Source organism: Schistocerca cancellata, chromosome 4, assembly GCF_023864275.1.
Source record: "Schistocerca cancellata isolate TAMUIC-IGC-003103 chromosome 4, iqSchCanc2.1, whole genome shotgun sequence".
Lineage (NCBI taxonomy): Eukaryota > Metazoa > Arthropoda > Insecta > Orthoptera > Acrididae > Schistocerca > Schistocerca cancellata.
This window is the reverse complement of record NC_064629.1, coordinates 317,435,976-317,457,040: the sequence shown is the minus strand read 5'-3', so window position 1 is coordinate 317,457,040 and position 21,065 is coordinate 317,435,976.

Here is a 21,065-nt window from a genome sequence, read left to right as displayed (position 1 = left end):
AGCTTCACACACCACATTAAGACCAACACCAATGGATGTGGACACCATTGCAGAACCTTCCTACTCCAGGGACGTGGATATGAGCTTCGCCATCTCCTCAGATCTGTGCAGGGGAGGGGTGCTGTACCGAAGCTTAACAAAATGGTTCAAATGGCTCTGAGCACTATGGGACTTAACATCTGTGGTCATCAGTCCCCTAGAACTTAGAAATACTTAAACCTAACTAACCTAAGGACATCACACACATCCATGCCCGAGGCAGGATTCGGACCTGCGACCGTAGCAGTCGCGCGGTTCCGGACTGAGTGCCTAGAACCGCTAGACCACCGCGGCCGGTCTGAAGCTTAACATCCGTGGTGTCAGCTACCAACATCACATCAGTGCTTCGAAGATGCCTAACGCACTGTGGACAGTTTTCAGGAAGACCGACAGCCATGATCCAACCGACTTTTCAGGAAGTGACCCAAGCGCCGCTAGAGGTCGCAGGCCTCACGGACCTATCCTCTTCTGCAAGACATACGGCCGAAAATAGTCCTGGCTGTGTCCTAACGCCGAGCGACATTTAGGGCAGCTCTTAGACCAGTCCCAGCAGGGCACTCCTAGTGAGTTTTCCTGGGCCAGGCGCCGATTCCGCAATGATTCCATCAATCAGGATTTTCACTCTAGAGCAGCCTCTGCAGCGTCACTGCCATTCACATCTGTCTTCGTGACCCCGGGAGCTGCCAGCTGTGGATTTAGAGTGTTAGAGGTCTCCAGTTTGAAAAAGACAGGCGACTTGTGATCTAGTAAATTTATTCCTGTTTAACGTTCAGACGGCTACACAACTAGACTTTGACAATTTTGTTCCCTATGAGACTTAGATTTCTTTCATTCAATGTTTACTTTAACACGGAGCATCCTACATGACTTTGACTTTTATAAAGTGAGTTTTAACACTCTGTGACATTCTAACCAGCCTTCAGCCACCAGAAGTGCGGGTGTTATTGTTCTGTTCTAAGAAGTGCCTTATTTTACCTTTTTGTCCAATCCACATCGGAGTTGACATGCTATTAACTTTTGATACATCAACCTGATCAATCATCGCTACGTGGATACTTTTTGTTTCACTCTTGACAGACATATCAGATTACAATAGTGTAAGGATGAAACCCTCTCTGTAGCCAGTTTGCTGGAAGAGTACCTACTACAGATCACTACGTTGGCCAGCCAACAAGATGTACTGTGGGGTCTGGCCACGAAAGAAAGCAAATAAGTCAAACGAATGCCCCTTCGAGTTTTATTCCCATGTCTCATTGAAGCTTAGAAGTGAATAATGTTCATGAGGGTGGTAGTATGAGTGGTTTGTTGTGGGCAAGATACTCTGCATACTAGGCTCAAACTTTAGACGGTTATTTATTTTTTCTTTTACACCAGAGCAGTTGCTTCAACAGTCCTTATATAGCCAACATAAACACACCTCGACGGTGTCATATCCTGTTCATCGTCTTACTTGTCAAGAGCGATAGTGTTATTGTATAATGTAGACCTACTACTCGAGTAATAAACCAGATACACTCTCATATAGAAAAAACGAAGCACTACGTAGGAATTGGATTTGATGTATGTGTGCAGACAAACAAATGATTACAGTTTCTGAAAAATTTGATGATTTATTCAAGGGAAAGAGCTTCACAAATTGAGTAAGTCAATAACGCATTGGTCCACCTCTGTCCCTTATACAAGCAGTTATTCGGCTTAGCATCGATTGACAGAGTTGTTGGATGTACTTCTGATGGATATCATTTCAACACTGGACTCGCATTCGGGAGGACGACGGTTCAATCCCGTCTCCAGCCATCCTGATTTAGGTTTTCCGTGATTTCCCTAAATCGTTTCAGGCAAATGCCGGGATGGTTCCTTTGAAAGGGCACGGCCGATTTCCTTCCCAATCCCTCCCTAACCCGAGCTTGCGCTCCGTCTCTAATGACCTCGTTGTCGACGGGACATTAAACACTAACCACCACCACCATATCATTTCAAATTCTGTCCAATCGTCAAAATCCCGAGCTGGTTGGAGGACCCTGCCCACAATACTTCAAACTTCGTCAATTGGGGAGCGATCCTGCGACCTTGCTCACCAAGATAGGCTGTGGCAGGCAAAACGATAAGCAGAAGGAAACTCTCGCCGTGTGTGAGTGGGCATTAACCTGCTGAAATGTAATCCCAGGATAGCTTGCCATGATGGGCAACAAAACGGAGCGTAAATCATCGTCGACATACTGGTGTGTTGTAAGGGTGCTGCGGACGACATCCAAAGGTGTCCTGCTATGAAAATAAATGACAACCCAGAACATCGCTCCCAGTTGTCGAGCAGTATGGCAGGACACAGTCAGGTTGGTATCCCACTGCTGCCCGTGGCGTCTGAAGACAAGCCCAGTTCGAAGTGGGACTCAGAAGTGAACGCAATTCTACTCCAGTCACTGAGATTCCTGGCCCAAGACGTGTCTACAGACGCCTGAGACAGCAATGGGATACCAACCCGATTGTCACCCAACCACGATACAGCACAGGAGTACGTCGACGATAGTAGTTAGTAGTAAAGAGGTAATAAATTAAAACGTCATATATGAAGCTACAGTTTTTTACACATCTCAGTACTTGACATGATACTGCTGAACTAAGTGTCATATAATGTTGCTACAGCCAGCGCCACATGTGGATACTGTCTGCGAAACATGCTGCGAATAGAATGGGTAGTAAAGAAGTGATAAACTAAACTGTCACGTATGATGCAGCAATTTTTCACGCATCTCATTATTTGATGCCGTATCTCCTGACTTATGTGTCATACAATGATATAATTTTGCTAGTACATTTAGTGATATATGCAAATACTGTCTGCAAAGTGTGTAGCGAATACGGTTAGTAGTTGAGAAGTAATAAATTAACACATCGTACTTCATTAGGCATATTTACTGCATGAGCAACAAAAATTTGGTAAGCGAAGAACTTTTTTCCTATCATCATTTTGTGGGAGTCGTCAGAGAGAAAAAGTTTCACAAGGATTTGAAATAATGTGTACTGTTTATTGCAAGTCACCAAGTACTCTCAAATACTGAATGATTAAGGTACGCGTATTGGTGTGTCGTTGGCTACTTAGCCTTTTCACCCCCACCTAAGGACCCCGCAAGTCTGGGCCAGCGGGGCAGCTGCTCTTAGCGAGAATTTATTTGGTTTACGAATATTGAAAGAGGCTTGTAATCAAAGGACTTGAATTTTTAAGACCTAAAATGCCTGCAAAGTTATCACTAAAACTATCCGAAAATATCGACAAAGTAACGTTAAAATAATATAAAGTACAGAGAGAAATGCACGCTTGAACATACATCCAAACGCTAGCCAAGCCTCTAGGCTGCGCTGTTGTACTTGACAACGAACGGCAACTGTGCTACTTCCTCAACACGTTGCAAGTATCAGAGGAGGTCAGAACTGTGTGCTGTGTAATCGTGAGTGCGTTATGTCAGAGCTAAGTGAACCTGAACATCAGCAAGTTGTTCGTCTCTTATGGTGGTTGCTCGCGTAACCGAGGCAGCCGAAGTTTTTGGTGTTTCAAGAGGCACTTTATCGAAGATTTATATCGTATTTCTATTCGGAAAGCGGGAAAACATGATCCTGCCAAGTCCCAGGACGGACGAAACTGTGTGTTGCGTGATCGTGAATAGGATTGTGATGAAAAAGAAGAGGTCGACAGCTGTAAAAGTCACTACAGAACTGGAAGTCGCACTCGTGACCCCTGTCAATACCAAAACAACATTATGGGACTGCCATAACCAGAGAATTGCAGGGCGAGCTGAAAAGCCTAGTCATCAATGATGAAAATGCCGGTAACAGGAAAAAGTGGTGCCGAATCCTGGACTATGGAACAATGGAAGAACATCATTGCGTCGGATGAACCTTTTTTCACACTGTTCCCAACTTTTGACCGAGTTTACGTTCCAAATGTGAAACTTGACGGGAGTTTGGCGGTGATTTGGGAAGCCATATCGTGGTATTCCATGGGCCCCATGGTTACACTCTGCAAGATCGCATTAGTGTCGAAGATTATGTGACCATTTTGACTGATCAGGTCCATCCCTTGGCACAATGGTTGTTGCCCAATGGTGGTCCAGTATTCCAAGAGAGCAGGGCCCCTGTTCAGACATCTCGCAGGGACCATGGTTTTGTGAAGACCACCATAGTCACCATATCTTATATTACAGAGCCTTTGTGGTATTCCGGGAAGAGAAGCCTGCGTGATAGCTGCCTATCTCCACCACTGTTACCTAAACTTGCCACAATTTTGCAAGAGGAGTGGTATAATATTCCCTTCAAAATCACCCATTCCGAGACGACTGGAAGCTGTTTTGAAGGCCAACCGGTTTTATACACCATATTAGGCATGGTAACGCGTTGTGAATTTGGGTTTTATGTATTTATGTCCACCATTTGCATATATAAAGCGAGTTACAAAATGAACTGTAATGAAAAACTTGCTAGGAGTTGGAGCTGAAATTTAAAACAAGGATCATTAATTTAAAGTCGCCCTGTTTTTTTTTTGTTTTTTTTTTTTTGTTTTTTTGTTTTGTCTTAAGAAATCTCATTCTTCGATTATGTGCGAAAATTGTTGTATAACCAGCTTAGAGCTAAAAACATTTAAAAAGTTCAACTGTTTTCTGAAATGATGTGTCTAAAAGTAATTAATAAAACAGGTGAGAGAAACATTTGACGCGCCTATGAATTATGCTCGAAATCATGTACAGCAAATGAGATGCGGAATGAAAATTTAAAATTCAGTGTTTAAATTACTATATTAGAATTTAAAAGAGTAATATAGAATATTTGTCTGGTGGGTAATGCAGACCGTGCAGTCTGCTTTTGTGAGGCCTTGACGTGTTTCTATCATCTACGCCCGAAGCCGTAAAGAAATTGCAACAGATTCTCAGTCTCAAAAATTTTTCAAGAGAGGACCTTTAAACAGCTAGAAAGAGATTGCTTGTCACGCAAGGAGTAATGTCTCCCTTGTAAGCGCTGTCGACATCACTGTTCTTTCTCCCTCGCTTCTCTTCATACAAAAAATAATATAAAAAAGAATAAAACTTGAACCATAAATTGGAGAGCTGTTCAATCGAACTGCGGATTCTACTTAGTTTTCTTCCTACGTCACTTACATATGAGCGTTCCAAAAGCTACAGTTCTTTGATTCTGATTTTAAATATTTAAATACCTGATTTTGCATAGCAGTGCACATTCTTGCTTCAATGTTCGAACTCAAATTTCACATGGTTCCAGGAAATGTTTGGCACGTCGATGTTATTCACAACATTTAATGTTGCTGTGTAGCTATGACACATTTCGCTATATCGCAATAAACGTGAAAAACTTCAATCGTTTTAGAACCTGGAAAAAACTTCTCTAGAGAACTGTATTAATACTAGGAAACGGTATGCGTGTGATGAAGAAAGTAGTGTATGAAACTTCCTGGCAGATTAAACCTGTGTGCCCGACCGAAACTCGAACTCGGGACCTTTGCCTTTCGCGGACAAGTTCTCTACCATCTGAGCTACCGAAGCACGACTCACGCCCGCTCCTCACAGCTTTACTTCTGCCAGTATCTCGTCTCCTACCTTCCAAACTTTACAGAAGCTCTCCTGCGAACCTTGCAGAACTAGCACTCCTGAAAGAAAGGATACTGCGGAGACATGGCTTAGCCACAGCCTGGGGGATGTTTTAATCTGCCAGGAAGTTTCATATCAGCGCACACTCCGCTGCAGAGTGAAAATCTCATTCTGGAAACATCCCCCACGCTGTGGCTAAGCCTTGTCTCCGCAGTATCCTTTCTTTCAGGAGTGCTAGTTCTGCAAGGTTCGCAGGAGAGCTTCTGTAAAGTTTGGGAGGTAGGAGACGAGGTACTGGCAGAAGTAAAGCTGTAAGGACCGGGGCTGAGTCGTGCTTCGGTAGCTCAGATGGTAGCGCACTTGCCCGCGAAAGGCAAAGGTCCCGAGCTCGAGTCTCGGTCGGGCACACAGTTTTAATCTGGCAGGAAGTTTCATATCAGCGCACACTCCGCTGCAGAGTGAAAATCTCATTCTGGAAAGTAGTGTATCTTTTCTAATTTGCGTTGGCAGTATTGTTCTTGCTCACTAACGTTATTCAATGAAAAAGGCTGATAAAAAAAATCGAATTAAACTCGAACCCTGGGTCAGATAGAAGTTGGAATCGCTTGATGAACTTTATTCAGTGGTTTCCTTACGTCACTGACTCTTAAGTTTAACACTGAACTATAAATTCGAGCATCATTCAAACACGCGTTCAATGTTTCTCTAATCTATTTTATTTCTTGATTTTAGACAAATCATTTCACAAAACATTTGACTTTTCCCATCCTATAGTTTGAAAACTTACATAAAAAAATTGACATACGAGCATCAGTATTTCATAAATGGACCTTACATTTTGAACAATATCGATAATTACTTTCATTATCGCTGGCCGGAGTGGCCGTGCGGTTCTAGGCGCTACAGTCTGGAACCGAGCGACCGCTACGGTCGCAGGTTCGAATCCTACCTCGGGCATGGATGTGTGTGATGACCTTAGGTTAGTTGGGTTTAATTACTTCTAAGTTCTAGGCGACTGATGACCTCAGAAGTTAAGTCGCATAGTGCTCAGAGCCATTTAAACCATTTGAACTTTCATTATCCATATCTGGTGCAAGTTAACAACAGCAAGTGATTTGACAAAGTCGCTTAGCAGATGAACTACAAATTTACTTCCAACATGTGCGAATACATTCTTGATCATCATTCTTGCGTTTTTCCTAGAGGCACAGGCTCGCTCGGGAAAACGTGTACCGGTAGTCTAAAATGGGGCGATATAACGCAAGTGGATTTAAATTAACAGCTCGAAAATGAAAGAAATAGGTCATTACATTCAGTTCTGTAAAGCTGCGAATTTCCAGCGTCCTGGGATAGCTGTGGGTCAGCAACTTCTGTTAATGAATACAACGAAAAACCAGTCCAAGGTTTCAAATTTTACTTTTGTTATTCACTCGATGACTAATTTTGGACCGAGATCCATTTTCAAACTACCGTAACATTCTCAAAAATGGTACTTCCGAAAACGTGAAAACCATGTCAAAAAAGGGCAGTGAACAAAAAAATGGGTCAAATGGCTCTGAGCACTATGGGACTCAACTGCTGTGGTCATAAGTCCCCTAGAACTTAGAACTACTTAAACCTAACGACAGCACACAACACCTAGCCATCACGAGGCAGAGAAAATCCCTGACCCCGCCGGGAATCGAGAACGCTACCGCACGACCACGAGATGCAGTGAACAATTACAGCGCCTACAGAAGGTCTTTAGGGATGGAAAAACCCACCGCGGTTTAAAAGGCGTGTTAGAAAACTGCTCCACGAAAAAGAGAGTTTCATTAAAGTTTCAAAAGAATCCTGCATTGAGACAGTTAGACAGTCATAGCGAACGTCGCACACGCGAAAAGAAGAAAAGCCGTGTACCCGACGTGTTTTCATTTACGTATTCTGACACATGCAGCGCCAGCTATTGATCAGTTTTCACACTACCTTTTTTCCTATGCCATACGTTTTCCTCCTTCTCCGATAATATTTCGCTGCAACAATTTGACGTCATTCTTAGCAGTGTTGTTATTTCTACAGCGTTTTGAAAGTTTAACTTAGAGAGAGAGAGAGAGAGAGAGAGAGAGAGAGAGGGAGGGAGAAAGAAAGGGGGGAGGGGGGGGGGGAGATACACAGAAAGGAGATGCAATGAGAGCAGTGCATTTCGTTACGGGATCATTTAGTCGGCACAAGTGAGTTATAAGAGATGCTCAGCAAACTTAGATGTTAGACGTTACAAGAGACGCGTTGCACATAATAGAGGAGTTTACTACTGAAATTTCGAGAGAATACTTTCCAAGAAGAGCCAGACAACATATTACTTCCTCCCACATACGTCTCATGAAATTATCACAACGAGAATATTCGAGAAATTAGATCTACTGCAGAAACTTACAGATATTCCCACGCAGCATTCGCAAATGAAACAGGAAATTGGGGATCAGTTAGTGGTACTGGAAGTAGGCCTACCCTCTGTCGAGTGGCTTGCAGAGTATTGACAGCAGTGTCCTACAATTATACTCTGTGATAATTGTGAATACCAGATCACCGAAGTTAAGCACTGTCGGGCTGGGCTAGCAAAGGGATGGGTGACCATCGGGTCTGTCAAGCACTGTTGGCAAACGGGGTGCACTCAGCCTTGTGAGGCAAACTGAGAAGCTACTTGCTTTAGAAACAGTGACTCCGGTCTCAGAAACTGACCACATGACCACATGACCACATGTCCTTCCATATCAGCGTCCAGTGACACCTGTGGGCAGTGGATGGCACGGCAGCTGCTCGGTATCATTGGGCCAGCATGGCTTGTTTGGGGGGTGTTTAGTTTTAGTAATTGTGAATGAGTGTTTTATGTCAAATCAATGTTCAAGATTGGGGTAGTGGTTCAAAAGTGCAAACAAGGGGAATGTTACCCATAAGAAATTTTTGATACCAGGAAACAATTGCGAGAATGGGCTTACAATGGGACTAACAGAAAATAATGTAAATGTAGGGAAAATGTAAAATCTGGACATTTTGTTTTACTGTAATTAAGCTGTTGACTTGTTTATGTTTATAACATTCACCGGGTACTAAAAGTGCACTGTAGAAACTAATACAAGAAAATGATGCACAGAGAATAATGTCCTCCAATTTCTAAATCACACATATGGGTAAAATGTTTTGCCCCAACTGATATGAAAACCTACGGTCATCCCTGTGACCCTCCCCTCCTTGATAGGTTGGAGGTTCTTAACCACACAGCAATACTTTCCAGACTGTAAGTGATATGTCTACCATGTTTTGTTGAAATCGGTCCAATGATTTCAGAGACATACATACATATACACATCCATCCATTTTTATAATATGTATGGATTTCTCCACTACTCATTTTATCCATGCAGTATATTTACGAACAGGGTGAGATATAGCAACCTTGTTACTAAAGTCTGAAGCTCAGTTCTGTGTTCTGAAGTGTCATGATTTTAATTCTGTAAATAAAGTGTCATCCATTAAGATGGAAATCATATGTTTCTCATTAGTAGGGGAAGGTGGGGCACAGTGTAACAAAAAATTTATTTTCTTCAATTTTGAAAAATATATTTGTGAAGGCATTGTTTTTTTATGTTCTTTTATTTAAGGGTCCCTTAAAAGTAATTTAAAGCTCAGAGACTTAGTAAGGCTTTGAAACTAGTGAGTTACTGAGAATATTAGTTTTGTATGTAAACTATTACAGTGTGCTCCAGTGCAGGGCAGAGCATAACACAAACTTAGGTACAATGAAGCAAGCATGTAAAACTACGTTCATCTTAGTGTAACTTGTATTATTCAGCTGCTTCAGAATACAAGCTAAAATTAAATGCTAGACAAAAATAATTTTTAAAAGTATTCTCAATAATTTAATTTTTTTTACAATTGCACCAAATATTAAAAATGTTAAACTGACATACAAAGTAAGGCATACCTGCTGCATCTTGGTTTTCCCAAACAACCGCGTTTTGACAAAATCATTGCTAAAATATAAACTTCCACAGCCACAAAATTAGCACTTATTAAAATATTGCTGGCCATTATGCAGTTGTTAGATGAATTTTTTGTTGAAAACCCAGAAGAAAAATTCATCCAGCCATGGCATTATAACCCAGAATATTATAGTAGAAACCATTGCTACATTTTGATCTGACACATATGTTGTATCAGCTGTATAATGATATACGGTCTTGAATCATCTTCAGACACATTTTAAGTGACTTATATATTTTTTTGGTGTTTCATTCATTCATCAGCTTCATGAAAACGTTGAAAAATATCAGTACCAACTAAATGCTTACATGGTACATCTTCCTCAGCTGATACTTTACATAGAAGAGTGTTCTGTGACTCACTTTGTCTCTCACCATTGTCAGCGCCTCATAGGATACAGGTTGCACTCTTTCAATCACTGCAACAGTTTTACATTGTGCCCCACACTAACCTATTACATAGTGCTCCATAGGGCAGATTTATGTAATTTTTTTAAGTTTAAAAAAATGTGCAAATAATTAAGAATTTTTTGCACTGTAGTATGATACTCTTACATATGACTGTGGTCATAATACTCATGACTACAGCAATTTGCAATTGCAGATAGAATACTGTAGTATGACAAAAATTTACTTCATATGCCTCAGAACATATTTTGTTCATTACCCACCTAAAATGACATGTAATTACTTCCAAGGTGAGCTGGCCAAAATTGGTAATATATGACGATAGCATAAAGGTTAAACACAAGGCTACCAACATGATACATTACAGACAAATCCACAAGTTAGGTGATGAATTGTAAATACTTTCAAAGTAAGCTGGCCAAAAGTGGTAACATATGACACTAGCAAAAAGGTTAAACACAAGATTACCAACATGATAACTTACAGACAAATCCAAACATTACACTTTATCCCACCATACCTCTGTATTTCTTTCTTATATTGTTATCAGATTCTGTGGAACCTTGTGTGCCAAGACTGCCTGGTCAGAGAATGAGTAACTGCATATTTCCTAAGTAGCAGAAACAAAAATTTAACAGCAAAGAAAGAATAAAATAAAAATTTAAAAAATGCAATAAATAGTTATTCATAGTACTATATACAACGAATAGTAATTTACAGTGGAATTCTTTAAACCATCTAGGAGTTTCTCTACATCATTGGCCTAACAGAAGTGTTCCACAGGTTTATTGCTCAGGGGCTTTTTTTACCCCCTTCTGGAACTCTGTTGAAAAAGTGGAAGCTTAATACGGCACACCTTTCTGTATGATGATTAATCAAAATTATCCAAGTGAAAATCACATTTTCCATCAAATGTTCACTGAGTGAATATGGCAGATCATTTAGAATGAGTTCGAATTGTAAACTACAAATACCATGAGGTATACTCTGTAAGCTGTAGATTAAAGAGGCGGATAAGTTTTGGAGCTTCCTGGTTACACACTTGTTGATGATTATGGCAGCTTAAAAACAATGTTTAACCCTGCCAACATAGCCAAAAAAGAACAACTTAGGACTGAAACGAGACAGATCTTCACTCCCCAGTTCAATAGATTCACTGCCACTCAGCTTTGCAGGGGGATTAATAAATATGTGTGACACATCAAACATATTGGACTTCTACACTATAGCAGTACTTTGTTAACTCTCCTTTAATAGAATAATTTGGTAGCAACGTGATGAGGAAGTTTTTGGAATATGACTGTGATGTGCTGTAAACAATTTATCCTCTGAAACATACATTTAGCACAACAATAATTCTGCTATTAACTTTGAAGGGTTCTTTTGGTTTTCTTCTGCAGCCAATTACCAAAGGGGCTAAAGGCTGACCAATGTGTTCTGTAGTACCACGAGGTGTCTGGAAAAGACTTAACACAATGTTGACTACAAAAGTGTATTCTTTCTACACTAGTGTAACTGAGACAACAAAACATGGTAGGATATGATTGAAATTGTTTCTTTTCTGTTGAGTGTGACTCTGAATTGTCTGACTAAGTCCACTTTACATTTTACTTGTCAGCCACATGAAATATTTTGGGTAATTTTCACTGCAAATATGACAATGAACAAGTGAATTACATTTATTGAACTAAGGAATATCATACATGTGTAAGTTAAGACTGCAAGTATTCCATTAAAGGTAACACAATTATTTTTGGAGAGAATACTAATTTAGGTGGCAACTGAGAGCTTCCTGGAGACTTGTATATTTTCATATGGCCATTAAGAAATTCAGCTATTAAATCTTAACAAAGTATCTGTGTCACATACCTTTCTTGTAGCCTTGACTCAGTATCTTGTATGAAAAGTCATAATGTGCCATGGAAATACCAATCTACATCATAAAAAAGTTGGTGGAATGTTTGTAAAGGATTATTAATGTCATGTGTTTGGGATTGTTTCATTATTCAGGTACCAGTAAACATTGGAAAAGTTACAGAAGAAATGACAGGACCAATAATATTGTTATTCCAAAGCCCATGGTCTACTGGTTATCCAGTCTGTCTTTGGGAGAGTAGCAGTGTGGACCTGCAGCCTGTGTTCCATGTGTGGAGCAAGTGCTCACCTGTGGTACCATTCTGTCAACCACTGCTTGTGCACCACCTTCACTTACTTACCCTCAGGTTTATTTCTGTAGTGACTCTGCCTAATCTAAGGCCCTCAACGTGAAGCAATTTCTATGCAATGACACAAGGATACCGGCAACTAACATTATAGATGTCCATTTTTTGATCATGAGTAGCATGGTCTATGTCAAGATTGTTAATGATGCTGTGTGACCAGATCATCAAGAAAACAGGTTGCAACCTCCAATTTTGCTACACTAATGGCAACATGGGTACGTTAGCATGGACCATGCTGAATTAGGCATGAGAACCCTTCATATTCTCAAGTTACCTTTTAAATTACTGGTGGAGGATGTTGTTGCAGTGCTTCATTAATACGGCACAGTGCACAACCATCTTACAGAGAAATGGACGTGTATGATGACCAACCCAGGATATGTTCCAGATGTGGCAAAGAGGGATATCTCCACTCTTAATTCATACAATAAAGAATTATACAGCTACCACCCACAGACATGGTGATCCCATCCATTCCAAACATAGTGCTAGTGACATACATGGCAGCCCTTATATCTCCCACTGTCTCGCAGCACCACCCACTTATACAGTCAACCCCTTGCACCACCCTCAGGGACATCGCCATATTATCCATAAATCCGACCAGATGCCGATCCTACCCCACAAATGAAGCTGCGGCCAACTGGCAATGAGGCAGATGACTTGTGTACCAAACAGTGATCCCCAAGACACCACAAGTGGAGATGCAGGAAGGTGTCAAAACAAGGGGATATACAGTCAGCAGAAGATGACAACAATGCTGATCCAGATGAAATAAATCAGAACATGACAGCTGGTGGTGACAGTGACAGGCTGCCAGCCACATCAACTGACTGTAAGCAGCACACATGTTTGGTCATAAACTTACTTGCTAAGTGGACTAATGGGCTTTAAGTTTCTTTTGATATTAATTTACATTATTGTCAGAATTGTAGTTTCATTCTGTACTAAATGGTACATATTTTATTTCAAATGCCTTTGTTGTTCAGTCATGTTTTAGAATAGGTCCTCTTTTAAGACACTTGTGTAAATTTGCAAGATTGTAAAGCTAAGAAATAACTGTTACCAATTTGTCACAAGGTCATCTGAAGGTGAGCACAGCCCAAAATGTGTAATGAATAATAAATGGGTTCAGAAACATCCTGTGACTATTTTAAAGTCACTTTCATCTTGGTGGAATTGTTGTTCACATGTCTATTAGGACAAATATAGCCTTTCTGTAGCAAACTCTTATCTTTTATTGTAGGATAAATAATAATAATAATAGTAATAATAATAAGTTACTCTAAATATCTCTTCAATTATATTGATCACAGTCATTTCTGAAGTTTAACTTGTTTTCTTGTAGAAAAGGGTACAAATACACTTGCATATCATATCAGGAGAAAAATGTGTGTTGATTCTGATGTTTCATTCAGTTAAATACATGTTCTAGCTCCTGCACTCCTCTGCACTCTGTTATTTTACTGAGACAGAAAGCTATGCAACTGTTTAAGTATAGGTAGACAGTAAAGAAGAAAAGCAGCAGAAGGTGAAACTAACTATCTGGCCATGTTGTTCCTCATGGCAATAACTCCAAAAGCACAAAGTCACCCTCACTCACCTTCAAAATAGGCACTGACCATCAGTGCAGTGTTTAATGCTGCTGTAAGAGAACCTCCAGTTTACGATGCTTGAATCACATGAATAACCAGTTGCCATGTTTTAATACAGCAGGTTTCACATTCTGACCATAAGACAGTATGAGGCATGTAATGAGACACTTCTAGCAAAATCTTATGAAATACCATATCTGGACTCCATCAAATCTCACAGGTTTTTCTTACCAGTGTTTCAAAATGGCTGACTTACATTTCAGTTAAGTTATCTTCTATGGGTTGGGTTGTTTTGGGGGAAGAGACCAAACTGCGAGGTCATAGGTCTCATCGGTTTAGGGAAGGACGGGGAAGGAAGTTGGCCATGCCCTTTCAAAGGAACCATCCCGGCATTTGCCTGGAGCGATTTAGGGAAATCACGCAAAACCTAAATCAGGATGGCCGGATGCGGTATTGAACCGTCGTCCTCCTGAATGCGATTCCAGTGTGCTAGGCACTGTGCCACCTTGCTAGTTATCTTCTATGCATTTTCCTCTACCTTAGAAAGCTATTCCTGATAAAATATTAGCCACTCAACTAAAAGAGCTTTAGAGTGCTGTAGATGCTGCAGAAATGGCACCAGGCAGTCATGGCAGTGAAGTGGTGTGCATGTGTCTGTCAACTGTATAGAATCAGCACATTAAGATGGGTCAACATTGAGCCTTCACAGAAAATCAGAAAGGAGCTATCATGATGGGACATGAACATAACTATACAGTGATTTTGCTCAATTTTTTGGGAAATGTACCAAATATGTGGACCACCCAACACGTCCATAAGGTATGGTGTAACACTCACATTGATGTAACACAGTTTAAGAACAATGGTTGTGAAGAGATCCTAACTGAGAGAGAATGGAGACAAGTGTTCTCCTTTTGGAAGACAATTAGTTTCAAACCTGACAGAAGTGCTGCAGGCAGTGAACATAAATCCATCTCAAACTGTATTGGAGAGACATTTGGAGCCTAATACTGCAAAAAACTCTATTGTTCAAGGCCACTGCTCACAGTGGCACATGAAGCTTAACATCATTTGGCCAAACAACACAGCAACTAGACAGTAGATAACTGGAGGCATTTAGTGCAGTCTGACAAGATGCAGCTTTTCCTCTTTTCAAATGATGCATGACATTAAGTGCTCTGACACCCCAATGAGCCACTTAACCCATCATGTATGGTGGGTCTAGTTCAGGCTAGAGGTGGTGTGTGATATTTTTGGGGATGTTTTTCCTACTGTGACTTGGATCCACTCATTCAACGTATCATGAACGTGAACCAGAAAATTTATTTAAACATTATTGATGTCTTAGTATTGACTGTCTTCTTCATCCTCATATTGAATATGCTGTGAAAATCTCTGTGTTACAAGATGATAACAGTCATGTTCACAGGCCTGCATGTCTATCTTCCTGCTCTGAAGAACACTCAGTCAAGACAGTCTATCAACTTTGATTCACCTATGAATAAAATTGTATAGTTGTGGTCCTCTTATAAAGGTGCGGCCTCTCTTCTCATTAAACCTGAAATTATTATGGACTTCTTCAGTAGCTAAAGGTGCAGTTGGTTCCAACTCTGGCTTACAATAATTGGTAATTGCCCCATACCAAATGCAAGTAGGTTGATCTTTCCATTGATTATAAATTGCTCATTGAATGTGGACAATTTGTGAAAATTGCTTCCAAGAAATGGTGAGCAATAGTTTGGTATGCTGTTCATTCAGTAACACTGAAGAATGTGTATGCATGAAACACCATGAGGAGCAGGCAGCAGATGGCATCTGGTAGCTCCACACTCTCCTCACAGAACTGGCCATGGGGTTGGTGTTGTAAGCACCTGCATCCAGCTTAAGCACCTGATGGTGGACAGTCTTAAATTTGTGAGGTCTGGATATGTTATTGATTCACAAACTGTACATGCATAGTCGAGCCATAAATATAAAAATATCATGTTGCTGTGGAAATCTAGCATTACAAAATTGAAAAAAATACCAAAGCCACAAAACATAGAAATATGAAACAAGTTGTTAAAGGGAGATGCCATCATTCTTCACTACTCTCAACCATTTGAAGTAAAATTACTCTCACAAATTTTATGGAAAAACCATAGTCCAGGTACCCTCTCATCCCACAAACACCAACTGACCTTACGGATGTATGCTCTCACTGGTGACGGATTCAACATTGCTCTGGAAGTTCTGTCCATCAAGCTCTCTTTGGCGGCTAGCTGCTTGGTACTACCAGTGGTTCACCTGACTGGCTGGAGGAATTTTAGTCCAACAATAAGTTTCAGGTTTGGTCCTACAAATGTCCATAGAAAGAAGGATGCACCCACACAGATCCCTACTGATCTGGCCCTACACAAAATGTGTAACAGGTTCCAAGGCAGCCCAATAATTACTGTTCACCTCATCAGCCATCCACCTTATTGGCATGTAACACAATTTGAGGGTAAGGATTTATTTTAATTATAATTTTTTTAACAGATATTTGTATGATCCTTGCTATCTAGGCAGTTAAGCTAATAGCCCTACTCCATCTGACAAATAATTTTTCACCATCATACTGCCAGATGGTCACTGAAGCATTCATAGAGCACGCTGTTAAAGAGGACTGGTAGTCACATCCGTTGTTGATTAGAAAATGAGTTGTGGAGAAGAGTAAAATTTAAAATATTTATTCTGCTTCTCCCAACTGCAATCACTGACTCAATTCCAATGGCTGAAAGGCAAAAATATTGTATCAAAATTGTGAGAAGGTTTCTTATAACGACGAATCAGTGAATTTTCAGCTTATAATTGGCCAATTACACTAGATGTAGTGGCTACACAAAGGGTCAAGTCATAAGTAACTATTTATTTATTAATTATACATTGCTTTTTAGTTGAATAATGTCTCAGTGGACACTGCCTCCATTAACCAGAGTTATTGTTGAAGACAAAGCTGAAACCCCTCTTGACTACAAGGCCTAGGCTTTAACACTAACAAAGGTAGAACCAATACATTTGCACCATATGCCAATGTGCCAAAGTCAGGAAACACACACTTTCCCAAAGCAACACGCCACTTTGTGCATGACCATGTGAAAATTGCAGGCCTGCTTCCTCTGTCCAGTGGCAAGCACAACCTGCTAACAATGGTGGACCATTTCACTTGTTGGCAAGAAGAAATGCTCATAGCAGACATCAAGACTACCATGACCACCATTGTTGACACCGGGGTGGCATGTTTTGGATGCCCCAGTCACGTTACAGCAGACTGAGCACACCAGATTGGCTCTGTGCTGTTCATCTGACTGTGTAGTGTGCAGTTGCACAGAACCATTAGCTGCCACCCGACATCTAACGGGCAAGGCTGAACACCTCCATAGGACACTCAAAACTGCCCTCACTTGCCGTGACACCTCCTGGAGTGAAGCACTTCCAATGGTACTCCTCAACCTGTGAATATCACTGAAGGAAGAGATGGATGCGTCACCTGCCAGTCTTGCCTACAGACAACAACTCGCAATTCCTGGAGATTTCATGGAAGAAGTACCATGGGAACATGATGTCTCAACCCCACTATTGCCAGAACATCTGTGCACCGATATGGCCAGCCACAGACTACATGCACCAACATGGCATGGCACTGGCAAAGTATTCATACAAGCCTAAATGCAGCACTGTACATACATGATGTTGCGAACCTATGAGATACAGCCATCACTTCAGCTGCCCTACTTGGGGCTGCACCATGTAATCGCCTGGGGCAGAAAAACATTCAGCATCGAGCTCAATGGCAAACTGACTTAAGTCTTGATCAAGCAAGTGAACCCTGCTTCTGTCATTTGCACTCCAGCAGATGGTCATTCCTTTGGTCTGGTGGAAGATGACTTGTCAGTGGAGGTCACTTGTTCTGCTTCTGTACAGGGAGCCCCCCCCCCCCCTCAGCAGTGTCCATTGCTACATGGTCCCTGACACATGGATGCGACAAGCTCTCACTTTGCCACATCGTGCACCTCAGCCTCCCCCATCTCACCCAGGCTGTCAGCACAATCACCCGGGTCATGCCCACCACAGGTGCACTGAGCAAAGCCACCACAGCTGACAGCGGACTACATAATGTACACTGGGCATTGCATCTGCTTGAAACACACGTGCTGCATAATAAAGAAGTAATGCTGTATGATGAAGCGCGCATCACCCCCTGCCCCCCTCCCCATCTGTTGTACGGGGCTACAATATGCCCTTGGAACCACTGCTTGTTTCGTACAGTCATGTCATCAGATGATCTCCAGGTGAGCTCTGGTCATCGCCACCGATCACACCAGCAGTTTGTCCATCGCATGTACCTGTGTTTGCATTTCTTTGCCTGTGCCATATCAGGTGGTGAGACTGGATCAACTGCCACACAGTTTTTCATGCTAGCATTCCTATCAAGGTCCAGACATCAGCCCCCCCCCCTGTGTCGCTGGGCTAGTCCACTGCAGTTCAGGGACCCACTTTCAAATCAAAGTAACAACATGCTCATCTCAGTTAAGATACTTCATGCAATTCCCCTGCTTCCACTCTCTCAAATGTCACAGATGGCATGCCACACAGTACTTCCATGCCAAAAAGAGTCAGTGAACTCAGTGAACTATGAACCTCGCTATGTCATGAACACCATTTCATTCCTTCTGTGAAACTTGTGAATGCTTTATTTCATTACTTTCCTTGGAACTAATGAACACTTTATTTCATTGCCTTCTGTGCAACTCGATTACCCTTTATTTTGTGATTTTATCTGCCCACAAGACTTTGCTTGTGTGATAGTGTCCTCAGAAATGAACCACATATGGCCATGGGTCTGTGTGCAGCTTGCTGCCACTGTCACTAGCTGGATATGTGTGGACATGCCCACCATGTGCTCTTCCAGTCCACATGCTGACATCACTGGCAGCTGCTCAGTCACTGTGGAGAACTCTGCCATCATGCTACTGCTGATACCACCAGAAAGTTTACGAGCTCCAAACAAACTAGTCACAAACTGGTAGACAGCACTTTCTCATGGCTCCATAGCTCCACTCTCCCAGAGAGATCTGAGTGGCAGTCACACTGAGAGATGCAAAAGCAGTACTTACAGTCAGCACAAGCTAGCAGCACCAAGCATCTGCTGGCGCACATGCAGATTTAATTAATTTTGGCAAAGGAGCATCATAAAAAGGCATGCACAGGACAAACCAGAGACCAGTATGAGCTGAGCGATGGACCAGTGTAGACATATCTCCAGGTTTATGAGCCTGCTTGCCATGGGACAATGGGTTGAACTTAATTTGAGCTCCTCACACTGCATATGGGATTATTTAGACAGGTTGTCCATTCATCCATATAATTACATCGCAAAGTACATGGTGCTCAGTGGATCAGAAGTTGATAATCAGTTTCATCCACTCACAATTGGACCATGTGCTCAAGCACTGAGGAGTGAACACCGTCTGGGAACTGTGTTCGAGCACATATATTGGACAACATCTGTTACTCCAAGCACAGACTTTCAGCATTACAATATATTGTTAATTGGTTGTGTATTTCTTTGCAACAAATTAATAAATTTACCATTGTGCAGAGATGTTTTCTGTCAGTGACTGCCACCACATCCTACACCTTTAGTACAGTGTGTTGATGCAGCAATGAGACAGGCCCACTCCACCACTACCTGGTAAGCGGTGATTCATGCATTCCTGCTTCAATTTTATCTTGCTGCATTACATTCCGGATGGACCTATTTAACATGAAGGAAGAAACCTGTGATACTCAAATTATTGGAATGATGTACAGTTAATTTTGGTTTCATCTTCAATGTATTAATAAATTTCATTCAGTAGAGCAATCTTGACAGATATATTTCCGAGCAGACTGAACTGAAGACACAACAAAACCTAACCACCTCTCAACGAAGACTGTACTGAACTAAACTCTCTTATAAGCAATGTTTCACAATGACAGTGTCACACACTACTGTTACAACATGTGTGTGATCAAACTTTTGGACAAAAATTATGACTTTACATAAATTCAGGTTCATAAATATGTTCTACAAAAATGGAAATACTCTTTAAAAAAACTATATCTTTTTCTATATAACTTTATCAGATGTGTTACATTAACAATCAATTTCAGCAAATTTTAATTTACTTTTTAGTTATGCAACAATTTTTATTATTAACATTTACTGTGAATCTTGATTTAGTAATTAACATTATCGATCTGACATTTCTAAAATAAATAATTTTGGAATGTGATTTTAGAAACTGATGTCAGTCCAATTTTCTGGAATTTTCTGTTGAACTGGATTTAGGTAAAATAATAAAAATTGGTGCCATTCCCTATATAGCCAAATGGTTGCCAATGCTGCCTTCAGTGTAGAAGGATTTAGATTTTATTCATGGTACCTATTCAGGTTCTCACTGAGGTACGGAAGTCTGGCATGGGGACTACTTAGCCTTGTAAGGCCAAATGAGAAGATGTATGGCAACAGAAGCAGCAGTACCATCAGGACTCATCTACAAGTAATTATGGCTGGAAGGACTGGTGATACGTCAGTCACATGTTGGACAGTTATACATCACTCCTCTTATTGCCTTTAGGTGGCAGTTGACTTTCAGAACAGGCCTAAAGCAAAATCTGTGAGTGGTGCAGAGAGTGGAAAGGCAGGAACAAACCTATCTGACCTTAAAGATAATAATAAACATCTACTGAATTGAAATCAAGAAAGGCATTTCCAAAATATTTATTTATTCATTCATCCAGTGATAATTTGGCAATGATATTGGATTAGTCATCATGAAACAATGGAAATAAATAGCTGAAATATATATACAATTTAGATGAGACAGCCAATGATCTCTTCAGTATAGATGCATACCAGATTTGAACTCTTTTGGGAAACGGCAAAATGCCATGAGTAATGTGAATAATGAGCAAGAGGCTCAAGATTAGTAGCATCTGGATAAGTTGAGAATTTGGGTATGACTGGAAGCATGTATAATGAGCCACCCTTGTCTAACACTGCCTTTTTTATACATAGAAAGATAACAGATATCATGTATACTATCGACTCTTGCATAGGTTAAAATCATCTCAGCTGTTTCACTAAAGAATTCATATGATTTTGTATATGAAGTATTATAT